We start from the raw sequence: 14,234 nt of genomic DNA on the forward strand, positions 1-14,234 counted from the left end.
CTTTCTCCACCTTCGCGCTGGCTTGCGGTCGGTAGGGGATGTGAAGTCTACCATTAATACCCATAAACTTACACATGTTCTGGAAAACATCACCAGTGAAATGAGTATCCCTATCACTTTCTATGATTCTAGGGATACAAATTCCTGAACAATCTTTTTAGCAGTAAAAACAGCAGTATTAGTAACAGCTGGATATGCCTCTACCCAGTTAGAAAATACATCAGTACAAACTAATACATACTTGAGATCCTGCAAGGTGGTAATTGAATGAAGTCAATTTGTATTACCTGAAAAGGACCGTCTGTCGGAGGGATATGGGATGGTTTGGTAGGGATTGTCTTCCCGACATTTTTCCTCAAACAAGTCAGACAGGACATTGCTATCTTTCCAGCTTGAGAAGAAAAGCCTGGTGCATACTAATATGCTCTGACCAACTTGCACATACCTTCTTTTCCCAGGTGAGTCAGACCATGCACTGCCTCAGCCAAGCTTGGGTAATATGCCTTGGGAGCAGCAGGCCTACCTTGTCCATCTCTCCAGAGCCCGGAGGACTCCTGAACATATCCCTTCGATCTCCAGACTGCCTTTACCTGTAGGGAACACAAATTTTGCATCTCAATTAATTTATGCATGTCTATTGTCTGGAAGACCATTAATTTATCAGTTGTTAAGTTTATGCGCAACCCTGCTGCCCATTTGGCAGCTTCATCTGCTCTGTTATTGCCCATTGACACCGGGTCTTCTTCACATGTGTGGGCTTTGTGTTTGATGACAGCTACTGCCCTTGGTAACTTTAATGCATAAGTTTTATCACTACAGGATTTATTAAACAGAATAAAAATGGAATGATATACCATGAATGTATCTGTGTGAAGTGTACATGCGTGTGTGTATGGGGGGAATATATGATATACTGTAAGTTTATTTTAAGGGAATTTTAATTATTCACCTGCACTTCTGGTCCAACTCATGGTCTATAGATAAATTGTGGAGAGCAATCTATCAGAGAAAATAATTATTTGTGCATGTATGTGAGTGTGTGTGGGTGGGGTCTCATGGTAATGTAGCCATGATGGTATGAGGAGAGTGTTCCTCGTCATTTACAACAGCATAATCCTGTGCATAATTATCCTATGTCCGTCTGTCTATGACAACTCCCATCTGTGTAATAAGTTACTTGCAGTAAAGGTCTGATTCAGATACTCCATACAATCATGTGTGTCAGTATACCTGCAAAACTCACCTTCAACCAGATACTCACCTTCCTCCACCCTTTGTGCATCTCGAGCCACATATTGTAATTACACTGCAGGATTTAACGTATTGCACCTTTTAATGGTGATATTTGCAGGTGCCATTAAAGTTAGTTCCCATTTCGTGAACCTAGCTGAAGAGAAATGTCTGGTTTGGGCAGAATTCAACAAGGCAGATACTGCATGTGGTGTATAGACAGCTGTATCACGCCCTAATACTACATCCTCGCTCTTATTTACCAGAAGAGCAGTTGTAACTACACTTCTTAAACATGTTGGGAGTGATCTTGCTACAGTGTCCAGTTGTGCACTGTAGTATGCTACAGGTCTGCTAGCATCACCATGTTTTTGTGTAAGGACACCTGCTGCGCAGCCCTCAGCTTACATGCAAAATAACTCAAATGGTTTTTCATAATCTAATATTCCCAGGGCAGGTGCTCTTGTCAGACTATCCTTAAGGTTAAGGAAAGCCTGCTCTGTCTCCTCAGTGTGTATGACACGGTCGGGTTTTGAAGATGAAACTAATTCCTGCAATGTTAAAACCAAAATAGAAAGACCTGGGATTCACATTCTGCAGTATCCACACATGCCCATGAAGGTACGAATTTGCTGTTGGCTTTGCAGCAGTGTCATGGTCTTTACAGCGTGTATTGTGTCAGTCTTCAAGTGTCGTAGCCCCTGGGTTAGAGTGTCCCAAGTATTGAACCTTAGCCTGGCATGGCTGTAATTTGTCCTTTGCAACCTTGTGCCCTGTTTGTGAGAGATGAAGCAACAACAGTTTAGTATGATTTAAACATGACAAAAACAAATCAGAGCACAACAACAAATCATCTACATATTGAATGAGGACAGACCAATTGCTTGGTTGAAAAGATTGAAAACAGTCATGTAAGGCCTGAGAGAGACTACTAAGGTTATCTATGAAACCCTGGGGCAATCATGTCCATGTGTATTATACACCTCTGTAGGAAAATGCAAACAGACATTAACAGTCAAGGTAAAGAGAAACAGAGAAGAATGCAGAACATAAATAAATGACAGTAAAATGAGTACTTGACCCCTATCACTGACTATTATCCTCCAGCAGAGCATTGGCTGTCACTATGTGAGCGGGTGACCATTGGAAATTCCCTGAATCTTGTGAGTGCCCTTTCTGAGTGTACCTGGGTGTTTCCTTCCTAGGTGGCCCCCGATCTCTCAATTTACAGTACCTCTATATGTGTCCTACTTTTTTACAATTAAAACACCTTACTGTATTACCCGTTGCTGGTATGTGTTGTAAGACTGTGGCTGTGTATGTGATCCCTCTAGAGCCTGAATGCTCACTGCCATTAATTTCGCACTCAGTGCCTCTTTCTTCCTGACAATGTTCTTGTCATGTTCTATAGCTGATTCTATAAGTGCATCTACAGTAATCCCTCTCCAGTTAGGTAGAGAGGTTTGCACTCTGGTTTTTAGATTGTCTTTGAGACCATCCATAAGTACTGTAACAGGTACCTCCCTGTGGTGTAAATCATCTTTAATATCTGCTATCCCAGTGTACTTGGTTATTGTTAGCAGTGCTCGGGCAAAATAATCTGCTGTAGATTCACTATCCTTTTGTTTAATAGTGAAGATTTTACTCCAGTTAACTACCACTGGGAAATATATAGCCAATTGTGTTATTATACATTTTATATTGTTCTGGTTATTCTCATCAGCTTAAGGATTCATCCTCCACCAATACACAATCCTTTATAAACTTCTGCACATCAGTATTGGAGGGGAGACAGGCCCTTAACACCACTCGCCAATCCTTATTAGTTGGCTCAAGAGCATTACCCAAATCTTTAATACATTTCTGGCATTTGCCTAACTCTTTCCTAGGGTCTGGAAAATCTGACATTATTGAATGTAATTCTGCTCTCATCCATGGACAGTGCATTTCTACATTCCTTATGGGAACTATACCATGTTTGTCCGGTTTCCCATTGGGAACTGCAATTGTACGGAACGGATGTGCACCTACCACATCACTTTGTTCAGTGTTACCTCTCCTAGTACGGTCTCCACTAGTCTCACCAATTTCAGCTGCTGGCCCTGCTGGTTGGATCTCTGCCTTTCCTCTCTGTGGAACATCTAATATATTAACAGCATGTGTAATGGCTGAAATTACAGTAGGGTCATCATCGTCTACCAAAACATTTTCCTGGAGGGGACTTAAATTAGGATACAAGTTACTTATTACGATTTTTTTTATTATTTTGGTATCAGCTGTACTTTTACCTGTGGTCGCATATGGCGACCGAGGTGCACTTGTGTTGTCTCCTTTATGCGCGATGATGCTACCTTGTAGCGTGGGTATGCTACCGGGCAGCGTGTTGCTTTGCAGCATGAGTACGCTGTTTTGCGATGCACATACACCACCATGCCACGTGTTCCCCTCGTACTGCCATAACTTTAAACAATCATTATACTTTACTCTTTTCTTTAGAGACTTGACTAAACATATGTTATCTCTAACAGTATTCAGTGCCTCCAAATCGAAACTGCCAACTTTAGGAAAGGGTTTCACACATCTTTTGGTCATTTTGACCCATATGTCACAGTACACAGTAGCATACGCACCATACTTCTCATTCATTATATACCTTGCTGATCCAATCGGCCCATTCATAAGCAGCTCTCCCTTTACCTTCCCTTGCGATTGCTTAGCACCCATCTGGGCCCACGCTTTCGCCTGTCACTAGGGATTTCGGCATTGAACGAATTAACATAAATGACCAGGGAAGGGGGGAATAGGGGGATATAGTTTGAGCACAGGATATAATATATTGGATATAATTAGTCAAAAGAATAATGAAAATCCACAATTATAAATATCAAACCCTAGTATAGGTGTCAAGCAAAAATATTGTAAAGTGTGGAGGTGCTCCCCATGAGAGTATAGATAAACGTAGTATGGGGAAGAAGAAGAAAACTCTCTTGTTGGGGGTACTCGAATGTAAAGGTTATAATAAGAATAATATATAAAAAATAACTTTTATTAGATATATTTTAAAATACCAAAAACAAGTCTGAGCCTGTTACTTATTGGCATTACTGTTGGAATAACAGCTATAAATTATCACAAGCAGAACACGAACATACATAGAACATAAGACAACATATAATACAATACTTATCACAATTGTGTGAAGCTAAGTGAAATATTACATATAGGTCTATAATTCTCTGTCTCATACAATATTGAGACCTATATAAAACATATACTAGTTCAATGACCTCATAATGTCGTCATAGCACAATGGCTAATCAGAATTACGGCAGAAGCATACAAGGAAATCTTCTAGAAAAGAATGTGATAATAACCATACAATATTCAATATAGGTTACGTGAGATATCACAGCACAATAACACTGAACAGTAATCAGAGAAATACAATGATAAGGGGGTCAGATGAAATAATAGCTGACCCTGCAAATATCAAAATGAATATAAGTAAATCACAGGTTGTAATGAGAGGCAGATCACACGTAGGTCGCCTGTGATGCCACCCAGGTACTTGTAGACAGTAAGGTTATAGGAAAAAGTAAAGCTACTCCTTTATGTGGAGTTTACAAAATAGCAGCTGCTGCATGCCATTGTATAGCCATTGAATGGCATGTGAGCGTACTATAAAGGTACTCCCAGGGTAGGAAATAAGTACAATGAGTATCTGCTGTTGGACTGCGTTAAAAAGAAGGTCCTAGTGTAAACATTGCAGGAACCTCTAATAGGCGCACCCCAATGAGAGTACTCATAGAGACAATAGTTATCGTAATGAAATAACACAGCATAGGTTTGCGATCTGTGCTGCTGCCAGTCATATACCAAAGGTAGTGGTGAGTGGTGGGAAACCCAGATCGCATATGCAGTGATAGGAAGAAAGAGTATGAGTGTAGCTGCACTATGGCTAGTACAGGACAAGTGGAGCTCTGTTGCCCTAAAGGTATTGCAGGGTCACAAACTTGTCTCTGTTGAATAAAGCCACTCAGTGCGCTAAAGAAAGTGTAGTATGAAAAGTACCTGAGCGCTCACCTCCAGGGAGCCGGTGTGTAGTATAGAAAATCTGCCACTAGAAGAGCCTGTCAGTATGCTGCCATGACGAATCCCGCCTGTACACAGCCGGATTAGCGGGTCTGAGACGCGTGTTTCACTGTCGCTTCCTCAGTCAGATGCATGTGGACTGTGATACACAGGTGATCTTTAACCTGCATTGTGACCAATGGGAGAGCAGGTGCTGTGTGTTGCAGATGCAATACCCTTGTCAATAGGTCCAAGTGTTAACTCCCTCTATTGGTCCACAGCAACAGGAGGGAGTGAGTCATAGGAGGGGGGAGTGTTTGGGTTAGATGAAGCTCATAACGATCAGGCTAACAGGCTAAGGTGGAAAACCTGACTAGTAGCTAAAGTGTCTGTCTTGCAGCAAAAATAGTTATGCAAAAATGCTAATACCAAACATACAGATATATAAATAGTAGACATAAATAAGTGTGTATAAAGTGATTAGAATAAAGAAAATGTCACTTCCTCAGTCAGATGCATGTGGACTGTGATACACAGGTGATCTTTAACCTGCGTTGTGACCAATGGGAGAGCAGCTGCTGTGTGTTGCAGATGCAATACCCTTGTCAATAGGTCCAAGTGTTAACTCCCTCTATTGGTCCACAGCAACAGGAGGGAGTGAGTCATAGGAGGGGGGAGTGTTTGGGTTAGATGAAGCTCATAACGATCAGGCTAACAGGCTAAGGTGGAAAACCTGACTAGTAGCTAAAGTGTCTGTCTTGCAGCAAAAATAGTTATGCAAAAATGCTAATACCAAACATACAGATATATAAATAGTAGATATAAATAAGTGTGTATAAAGTGATTAGAATAAAGAAAATGTCACTTCCTCAGTCAGATGCAGTATTCAGTGCCTCCAAATCGAAACTGCCAACTTTAGGAAAGGGTTTCACACATCTTTTGGTCATTTTGACCCATATGTCACAGTACACAGTAGCATACGCACCATACTTCACATTCATTATATACCTTGCTGATCCAATCGGCCCATTCATAAGCAGCTCTCCCTTGATCTTCCCTTGCGATTGCTTAGCACCCATCTGGGCCCACGCTTTCGCCTGTCACTAGGGATTTTGGCATTGAACGAATTAAATAAGATGCATCCACTCACTTCAACATACGCATGCACTACTGGTCCCAGTATGCAGTATTTCAATCCAGAACCCTGCGGTCACCATCACCGAAAGAAATGGAGAAATGACTGAACACTGAGACCAGCTCACAGCATATATTCGGTACAGGTTACAGAGAGAACAAAGGGACAAGTTGGCAGGTTTCCATTAGTTCTTGCATTTGGTCACTCAGGTCATTGGTTAGTTCATACAGTGTTATCAAAGGGATGGCTCAGTCCTCAAATGGTCACATTGTGTAGATTCCAGCCAAACAGCTAGCTACAACACTACATACTAATAATAACAATCTATGCAATAAATCCCTATCATCCATAACTAGCGGACGCAAGATGTGACTTCTTTGCCGATAGGAATGGAGGTCTACAAATGAACAGGGATTTAGTATGATACCAAACAAGACATGTCCCTTATATTCTAAACCTTAGATCTCGTTTAAGTTCATATAACATTGTAATTATTAGCTCAAAATGCCTTTAATAACTCTGATTATTAACCATAGTGAATGGGAACCATTTTATACATATGCGTTCGCATATGTGTGTCCATGTAATGCCCGTATGTATGTATGTGAGTATGCATGTGAGCATCTATGTGTATGCATATATGGTTATGTGTGTGCATTATGTGCATCAGTGTATGTGTAATGGACTAATATATATATATATATATATATATATATACCCCTATCTTTATCCATTAACTGACATATTTAATATTCTCTTTGCCTGAACCAAATTCCAAGGTGTCATAGACAATAAGGTTGTTCTGCTCAGGGGTGACCAGCAGATGTTTGCTGGAGTCATAAAGTCTGATAGCTCATCAAAGGTTTTCCTCTGCTTATTTGGACTTTAAATGTCACTTCCTCTTAACTACAGTAGCATTGAACAAAAGGCATACAATTGCTATAGATATTCAGACTTCTGACAATGTTCTTTAACTCTGCATTTAAAACTCTCCTCTGTGTATACCAGTATCTGCGTGCAGTTTAATTAAATATATGTTACAGACATACACACAAAACCTGTTTCCCATACACTGACTAAACCTTGCATTAATATATATATATATATATATATATATATATGCATTTGTGCGCATTAGATTGCGCCCGACACAGAGTGGTGTCCATTTTACTCGTCATCAGACAATAGTCGACTAGATCATCAGATAATAATTTTACAGCGATCATAACCAATTATTTTACTTTGACAGTCCACCCTTTGATAGCAAACATAAAACTATCACATTCTAATCTTAACCTTTCCAGTCATGCATAATAATTTATTATTCAATGTTCTAAATTGTGTGACACAGATTGGTCATTGAACCGTCAATAATGCATTTCAGTAAGGGTAAAACAACCCTTATATGCCATCTGCGGATCTATAGGGGATCATATCAAACCTATAAAGGAAGTTTGGGGGAATTGAGACTACATTATCTAGGCTGTTTTACGGAACATTTACAATAATTATTATTATACATGACTTAGCCTATTTACATATTATTATCTGAGAGCACATTTAATTTTAGAATTGTAATACAGTTCTTTATCAACCTTAGTACCCATACCGCCATCACTCACCACCACCATTATTTCATTTTTACTGTTCACCTTAGTGGTACATTTTCCACACTTCACCACAACAAATACACATCTGACATATAAACCGAGTGATCCTGGTGGGATCTAATGCTACCAAAATTTGGAAGCCATTTGTTTCACTATTCATCTGTACGGCTATATGTTCTTCACCAGGGATCATATTTCTTTTGTCACGATGTTCATACTGTGTGTGTATGTATGGAGGTGGTGCAGTTTTATGGATACCAATCATTTCATCATGTGTAAGGGTCATGATTTCTGGAAATACCCTTCCAGGATAACATAAACCTTCAGAACTTGGAGAGAGCCACTTGTACGCTTTCCTTCCACATATAAAACACACATCATCTGGGAGAATGTTAGGAATAGAATGCATCATTATCATCGAACACATTATTCTTACAAAGGATCCTGCTCCCAGTTCTGCCATTTGACTGGTACATGTTTCTGTTTCTATAACATTTGCACAGTACCCTAGTGATACTCTGCCAACCATTGCTGTCTCATATCTACGTGTGTACCTATACCGGAAATGTTTCCCACTTGCAATAATACTGCGTACAAGTTCCGAATTTATAGCCTCACTATCAGCTCTGTGTGAAAAGGTCATTGTCTGATTGTTCCCGGTCACCTCCCAATTCCCTGGTTTGTTGAAATTTGAGATATTAAAGCATACCAGGGATCTATCTACCTGGTACTGGTGGAGCCTAGGACTAGGGGGTTTGGAAACATTATATTTCTTGTCCACTGATTTTTCCCCATGTAATTCAAGTACCTCTGCTAACTTTAATGGGTATGGCACTAGTCCCAAATTACTTTGTACCTTGAGGTACTTGTGAACACACCCAACATTCAGTCTGGTTTAAGACCTTACCCACTAAGGAATGGTAATCCTCTATAGGATGCTCACCCAAATACAGATTACTCTTGGACTGGCATCGTTGGATGCATTTATCAACTAGGAACCCACAGTACTCGCAAATACATTATTCATCAGACAGTAACCCCTCACACCGTCTCCGAGTTTCATGACTAACAGATCTCTTAACAAATTCTGTACTAAGTTCGACCATATACCGCCCTGATTGTTTTATCGCTCTCTCCCAACCCCACTCCATCGACATCACTATCGGCCTCCCTCTCCATCATCTCTCCTCCATCACAGAAACAGGAAATCCCAAAACAAATAAGGATGAGGAGAATCCTGGAAGCAAGCACAAACACAAACCCAGCCTGCCACTCCTCCACACGCCTCTAGCTCAGGTGTTTCACTGCAGTCTCTAGCTCTCCCTGAACAGGCTCGCAATTGATAGGTCCACGTTATCTGCCTCGACTCCGCCTTGTATCTCCTTCAGGTGGCTGACCTTTCTGCAGTGAGTGGAATGGACCCAGGTATCTCATTCCGCTACCTTCAACGATGTGGTACTTGTCATCAACACCTGATACGGACCTTCCCACTGGTCTGTCAAACAACCTGAGCATAAGAAATTTCAGATCATAACATATGATCCAGGTTCAACATGACAGTTTGTTTCTGGCATATCAGGTAACAACATTTTCAGTTTCTGTTGCTGTTGTTTCAGCTGTTTACTCATTTTTATAAGATATTTCACAGTAACCTCATTATTACTCTTCAAATCATCCTGTGGATTTACAATCAAGTGAGGTTTTCTCCCAAACAGTATCTCAAAGGGGGCAGATTAAGAGGAGATCTGGGAGGACTAGCGGTAAGGCTTCTGGCCATCCTAATCCAGTTTCAGACATGATCTTACTCAATTTATTCTTAATAGTACCGTTCTGTCAGGACTGCGACTATTTCAGTACATAAAGAAAGACTACTTTTGCCAAAGTTCCATTGTGGTCATTGGAGGAGCTATCCTGTTTGCTGGCATGTTTCTCATTCAGGGGATAGAGTGTTAAAGTGATCATCTGTTTCCCAGGTGCCGTCAGATTGTGGGATTCCTAGATTGCTCATTATTTCAAACCTGTTTCCATTTGGGTCACATGTTCTGAAACTTCCTATGGATCACAGACCACTAGCGTAAAGCCTGTTACTAACTGTGTCTCAGTGTCTGTGCAACGTTGCTTTCAGGTCTTTTCTTGGACTCCTGCCAGATCCCTGCAGTGTCTGTGGATTGCTGTGGACTTTGTTGTATTCCAGATGAACTTCTGATGTCAGTCACCGGCTGCACTACAGGGCCCAGCATTCCTATTGCCTAAGTATTGCTGATTGCTCCATCACTGCACTTTCACCATTTTGTTGCACTATTTTCTTGGCCTGTTGTCTTTCCGTTCCTGTGGATATTGAACTCATCCTTGTTACAGTTGTCAACTGCACCATTACAGTGTCATCTCTGCATCATGGGGCTCAACCCCGCTCCAAACCCTAGCCACACTACAGGGCCCAACCCTACTACAATCTTCTCTGCATCACGGGGCTCAACCCTGCTACAATCTTCTCCGCAACCCGGGGCTCAACCCCGCTACAATCTTCTTTGCTTCACGGGGCTCAACCCCGCTACAATCTTCTCCGCATCACGGGGCTCAACCCCACTCCGAACTCTAGCCACGCCGCAGGGACTTCACTACTCCACAAGGCTCAAGTTTGTTTCATCTCTCACTGCACCGCAGGGCTCATTCCTGTCCTGGAACTATATTATTCTGCAGGGCCTGCTCTGCTCCGGATTTCCATTACTACAGGGTTCTACCCTGGCAAAGGTCCTTAATGTCATCCTGAGGTGTTGGCCTCATTCTGGACTCGGGGTTTCTTATAACGTTAGTCCCTATCAACCCCGGTAAAATCTTCTCCGCATCCTGGGGCTCAACCCCACTATAATCTTCTCCACATCACGGGGCTCAACCCCGCTACAATCTTCTCTGCATCACAGGGCTCAACCCCACTTCAAACTCTAGCCATGCTGCAGGGCTCTACCCTGTCCTGGCATCTCATCGTCTTACAGGGCATAACCCCGCTCCGACTTCACTACTCCACAAGGCTCAAGTTTGCTTCATCTCACTGCACCGCAGGGATCTTTCCTGTCCTGGTATATATAATTCTGCAGGGCCTGCTCTGCTCCGGATTTCCATTACTAAAGGGTTCTACCCTGGCAAAGGTCCTTAATGTCATCCTGAGGTGTTAGCCTCATTCTGGACTCGGGGGTTCCTTACCACGTTAGTTCCTATATGCTAAAGACATCTTATATATATTTGGGGATTCTCTCCTATACATATTATTGCATATGTGAACCTCTGTGCTGTTTGAGACTTTATTTGAGACCTTGCTGTTTATAATTCTTATGTGAATAAATTCTATTTTACTTTTATCCTGTGCTACTGAGTTTCATGGAAAGGTCATTCCTAAGACCACCCCAGTTTATTGTGCCATATTAGGCCTGCCTCCCTCCAGGAATCTCAAGTGTCGGCAGCTGTGACACATTCACTCTCTCCACCTATCAGTTGTTAAGTTTATGCGCAACCTTGCTGCCCATTTGGCAGCTTCATCTGCTCTGTTATTGCCCATTGACACCGGGTCTTCTTCACATGTGTGGGCTTTGTATTTGACAACAGCTACTGCCTTTGGTAACTTTAATTCATAAGTTTTATCACGCAGGATTTATTAAACAGAATAAAAATGGAATGATATACCATGAATGTATCTGTGTGAAGTGTACATACATGTGTGTATGTGTAAAATAAACATACAGTATATATGATACAGTATATATGATATACTGTATGTTTATTTTAAGGGAATTTTAATTATTCACCTGCACTTCCGGCCCAACTCATGGTCTATAGATAAATTGTGGAGAGCAATCTATCAGAGAAAATAATTATTTGTGCATGTATGTGAGTGTGTAGGTGAGGTCTCATGGTAATGTAGCCATGATAGTATAAGGAGAGTGTTCCTTATCATTTACAACAGCATAATCCTGTGCATAATTCTCCTATGTCCATCTGTCTATGACAACTCCCATCCATGTAAAACGTCACTTGCAGTAAAGGTCTGATTCAGATACTCCATACAATCATGTGTGTCAGTATACCTGCAAAACTCACCTTCAACCAGAGACTCACCTTCCTCTACGCTTTGTGCATCTCGAGGCACATATCGTAAGTACGTTACTGGATTTAACGTATTGCACCTTTTGCAGGTGCCATTAAAGCTAGTTCCCATTTCGTGAACCTAGCTGAAGAGACATGTCTGGTTTGGGCAGAATTCAACAAGGCAGATACTGCATGTGGTTTATAGACAGTTGTATCATGCCCTAATACTACATCCTCACTCTTATTTACCAGAAGAGCAGTTGCAGCTACACTTCTTAAACATGTTGGGAGTGGTCTTGCTACAGTGTCCAGTTGTGCACTGTAGTATGCTACAGGTCTGCTAGTGACACCATGTTTTTGTGTGAGGACACCTGCTGCGCAGCCCTCAGCTTCCGTGCAAAATAACTCAAATGGTTTTTCATAATCTGGTATTCCAAGAGCAGGTGCTCTTGTCAGACTATCCTTAAGGTTAAGGAAAGCCTGCTCTGTCTCCTCAGAATGTATGACATGGTCGGGTTTTGAGGATGAAACTAATTCCTGCAATAGTAAAGCCAAAATAGAAAAACCTGGGATCCACATTCTGCAGTATCCACACATGCCCAAGAAGGTATGGATTTGCTGTTGGCTTTGCGGCAGTGTCATGGTCTGTATGGTGTGTATTGTGTCAGTTGTCTAGTGTCGTAGCCCCTGGGTTTGACAATGTCCCAAGTATTGAACCTTAGTCTGGCATGGCTGTAATTTGTCCTTTGCAATCTTGTGCCCTGTTTGTGAGAGATGAAGCAACAACAGTTTAGTATGATTTAAACATGACATAAATGAATCAGAGCACAACAACAAATCATCTACATATTGAATGAGGACAGACCCATTGCTTGGTTGAAAAGATTGCAAACAGTCATGTAAGGCCTGAGAGAAACTACTAAGGTTATCTATGAAACCCTGGGGCAATCGTGTCCATGTGTATTATACACCTCTGTAGGAAAATGCAAACAGACATTAACAGTCAAGGTAAAGAGAAACAGAGAAGAATGCAGAACATAAATAAATGACAGTAAAATGAGTACTTGACCCCTAGCACTGACTATCATCCTCCAGCAGAGCATTGGCTGTCACTATGTGAGCGGGTGACCATTGGAAATTCCCTGAATCTTGTGAGTGCCCTTTCTGAGTGTACCTGGGTGTTTCCTTCCTAGGTGGCCCCCGATCTCTCAATTTACAGTACCTCTATATGTGTCCTACTTTTTTACAATTAAAACACCTTACTGTATTACCCGTTGCTGGTATGTGTTGTAAGACTGTGGCTGTGTATGTGATCCCTCTAGAGCCTGAATGCTCACTGCCATTAATTTCGCACTCAGTGCCTCTTTCTTCCTGACAATGTTCTTGTCATGTTCTATGGCTGATTCTCTAAGTGCATATACAGTAATCCCTCTCCAGTTAGGTAAAGAGGTTTGCACTCTGGTTTTTAGATTGTCTTTGAGACCATCCATAAGTACCTTAACAGCTACCTCCCTGTGGTGTAAATCATCTTTAATATCTGCTATCCCAGTGTACTTGGTTATTGTTAGCAGTGCTTGGGCAAAATAATCTGCTGCAGATTCACTAAGCTTTTGTTTAATAGTGAAGATTTGACTCCAGTTAACTACCACTGGGAAATATATAGCCAATTGTGTTATTATATGTTTTATATTTTTCTGGTTATCCTCATCAGTTAAGGATTCATCCTCCACCAACACACAATCCTTTATAAACTTCTGCACATCAGTATTGGAGGGGAGACAGGCCCTTAACACCACTCGCCAATCCTTATTAGTTGGCTCATGAGCATTACCAAAATCTTTAATACATTTCTGGCATTTGGCTAACTCTTTCCTAGGGTCTGGAAAATCTGACATTATTGAAAGTAATTCTGCTCGTGTCCATGGACAGTGCATTTCTACATTCCTTATGGGAACTTTACAATTTTTGTCCAGTTTCCCATTGGGAACTGCAATTGTACGGACAGGATGTGCACCTACCACATCACTTTGTTCAGTATTACCTCTCCTAGGGGGTCATTCAGACCAGCTCACGAGCAAAGGACGCTCGCAAGCGGGTCGATGTTTGCC

This window comes from Taudactylus pleione, unplaced genomic scaffold, assembly GCF_031769625.1.
Source record: "Taudactylus pleione unplaced genomic scaffold, aTauple2 ptg000095l, whole genome shotgun sequence".
In the NCBI taxonomy this organism is placed as follows: Eukaryota; Metazoa; Chordata; class Amphibia; order Anura; family Myobatrachidae; genus Taudactylus; species Taudactylus pleione.